Source organism: Arvicanthis niloticus, chromosome 21, assembly GCF_011762505.2.
Source record: "Arvicanthis niloticus isolate mArvNil1 chromosome 21, mArvNil1.pat.X, whole genome shotgun sequence".
In the NCBI taxonomy this organism is placed as follows: domain Eukaryota; kingdom Metazoa; phylum Chordata; class Mammalia; order Rodentia; family Muridae; genus Arvicanthis; species Arvicanthis niloticus.
The window spans coordinates 3,993,443-3,996,985 of record NC_047678.1 but is presented as its reverse complement, the minus strand read 5'-3'; positions in this window follow the sequence as shown (position 1 = coordinate 3,996,985).

Sequence of the window (3,543 nt, the reverse complement as noted above, 5' to 3'; positions counted from 1 at the left end):
AAGCCTCCAAATCAATGAGTGAAAAATACATTTACGAATTACCCATTTCACTTATAGAAAGTAAATATATACAAAACAATATCTTGTATTGTTTGGGAATATTCTCAAAATGCATTGTGTGCAATTCTCAACTACTAAAATATGAAAAAGAAGGTATTCATAAATATTCAGAAGTTTGGACTACTTTCTAATATTAAATATTAAATATTGCTGAGAAGGGTCATAAGAGGCTTTAGAGAAGGATACATGGGGGATTTTAATTGTACGGGGAACTTTTTGTTGCCTAAGTGTTATGGTGAACATAGATGTTTAATAATGTATATACAAGTGGTACCTAATTCATGATATATTGACTGACATTTTTGATTTCCCAATAGTATAAAAGTTGTAGACATGGAAATCATATTTTGAAATTTAATTTTGATCTTTTTTTCTGAATTAGCAGTATATATTAACGCATTCTCTGGAGGTACATGGCAGCGACAGTGAATGACAACTGTGAGCCATACGACTCTGAGGGACTACACACCAGACAAGCAGCGTTGCCCAGCTATGATGGAAAATGAGACGTAGACTTCTTCTTCTATAACTTAATTGCTATAACTTTAACTTACAAGGGCTTCCTCGGAATCTAACCCCATCATGACTACCTCGTTTTGTGTCAAGTGCTCTTTAATACACAGCTTAAAACTGTGTCGCATAAAAAGAAAAAATAAGGAAAGGAGGGGCTAGAGACGGGCTGCAGAGGAGGAGCTAAGGGAGAGATGAAAGATGTGCTAGGAACACAAAAAAAACCTGGCTTCACACTCCCACACAGGTTTCTGGTCGTTGCAGGGAATTTGATCCCACTGTGAACCCCGAGGTTGTGTTATTTGCTGAAAAAAAAAATGTTTCCAGTGTTTCTAGTTATGGTGTGGCTCAGCCCTAACACACACTTAATCCCTCTGACTGGAATACAGGCATGCCTTTAGTTCATACCTTAAATTAGCCCCACACAATGGAGATGGAGTTAGTTTGTAAAAGGAGGAACACATGTTTGAAAGTGATGTCTAATTGAGTGGCAGACAAAGTGACAAATCAGAGAAAGATTCGACAGAATAGGATATGCCCAATGGTCATGAAAAGAAACAGTGAAGAGGGCCAAGGTAGGAGGCAGTTTTACCAGGAGAGCTCTACATAGGCAGGTTGAAGAGACAAGTTAGACACAGGTGGAGATAGAATGAGCCAGAGAATGAGAAGGAGCCAGAGCTAAGAAAAAAATAAAAATGGTGATTTTATTCAGCAGTTAGTCTTGGAAGCTGAAAATATTCTAGGCTTTGATTAGAGTTTATAGAGGTTGGAAGCTTCCAGGACTAGGCCTAGGTTGGCAAACATAGGCAGTAAACCTCTGAGTCAACGATTACTTCAGGTAAATAAAAGTTACTTTTGCATCTTGTGTTAGAGAAACTTGGACATGAGTTACAACTCTTGAATTCAGTACTAATGGGACCCTAGAATATTTACTGTTTCCCTCAACTGGCTCTTTATAGAAAGCTGTGAGCAAGCCAGCGGTGGTGCAGCGGCTTAGGTGCCGGCCTGCACAGGGCAAGCCTTTGCTCTTTCTCTCTCCCGATTCGAAGCCTGCTTTCCCCGTGTGACTCTGCCCGAGTCTCATGGGGGAAAAAAGCTGTGATTATCATACTTGCGTTAGCAGTTTTTTCTGTTGATGAAATATAAGCAAAGCATTTAGCAAAATTTCCAACATATGTTGTTTATGGTAAATTGTAACTATTACTTTTAGCATTCAATCCACCTTTTGAATTGTATTGTCTTACATTCATTCCAAAGCAGAAACTCCATGTATATAGTATTTTGACATAATTATTCAGTTACACAGAACATTGGTATGCTGGTAGAAATGATTTCCTAGAGTTTAAGGGTCTTACCTAAACTCTTCAGCCTGTGAGTGTATAGTAGTTTTCAACACAGCGTTTTCTCCCCAAACTAGTGTTCTTCCCAGTCCATAAACCTCATGAGCTTACAACTTCCATGTAGATAGAGACTATTTACTCTGTTTTGGTTTTTATTTATCTTTTAACCTTTCTTAGAACTCTAGGTAGTAGCTAACAGTTCCACAAATAGAAACTGACCAATAGAATATTCCTACAAAACTTTGCAGCAGTGAAACATGAATGTTCTGCAGGTTTTATAACAACTTCCTCGGCAGTTAAGTGGTCCCACAGTTTCACACAGCTGTGCAACACCCACAAGTGCAAAGGCTCGAGTACTACCGTTGGTAGAAGTAAGATGAGTTTATGTTCATATGATCTTTCTAGTCAGCAGTGTGAGAACTGTTGGCAGCAATCTGGAGACTTGGAAGCAAGGATAAAATACTTATTTAAGCTTTGGGTGGAGAACTAATCATGATATAATTAAATAACAAGGTGGATGACATTTGGAATGACACAAAGTTTTATTGTGGTTGTTTTGTTTTTTAATGCAAACCATATACATACCCCTTGGGTCTGAGGGACTTTTTCTCAGAAGAAACAGCTCTTAAGAGTTCAGACAGGACCCAGGTGCAGGCTGCTAATATTTACATTCTTCAGTGACAGAAAAGACTCCTTTATTAATGCTGAAAAGTAGCTTCAAAATAATGTTTCTACCTTCCAAATGGTCATATTCTGATGACAAAACCTGGGACATGGACAGGTAGAGAGGCTTGAAGATGGATTATTCTCCCTTAGGTGACCAACAAAAATGTTCTTTAAGTGACAGTAATCAAGATTAAGAGGACATGGAGGCAGGGCCCAAGCAAGGACAAGACATAAAGCAACTCGAATATGGCTTTTCTTTTGATAGAATAGAATATTTTTGCAGATGTTGTCTTTGTTCAGAAACTGGAATGCTGTTTACTAATTTTGTTATTCTAGAGATGGTTTAAAATGGATACAAACAGTAAATCATTGTGTGTAGAGAACAATTAATATTCTATATTTTATATTCACAGATGTGATGCCACTAATAGCTATTCATGAATGTGGATGAGAAATGCCTGACAGATATTCCCTCCACATACCACATAGCCCACATACTGTGAATACTCACAGTAACATCATACAAAGTTCAGGCTCTGCCTTAGCCTTTAAAGGATTTCATATTTTATTGGCATAGTAATTGAGATTGCTTTTCCCCAGAAATGATTACAAATTTAGAGATTTCAGGCTTGGAAAGTATTTTTTGTTACATAAATATGTTTGCTGTAATGACGTCTTTTAAAATAGAATTAGACCTGCCTAATGAGAAATAGCTCCTCTCATTTTTGATCCTGAATCCAAGCATCAAAGGTGAGAATACGATTTTAGCATACTGAGTAAAGGCAACCTTCATCTGTCTTCACTTGTCCTGCAAAGTACTCAGATCTCAATGTTGAACACATCTACCAAGCACTGCTTGAGAGGAAGTTGAAGTGCTCTTCTGCCATGGTAAATGTCTGGTTCCTGCAGAAAGCATCTATTTGGTATGCATCAGAAAACATTAGACATCTGAGAGTGGTTTCAGACC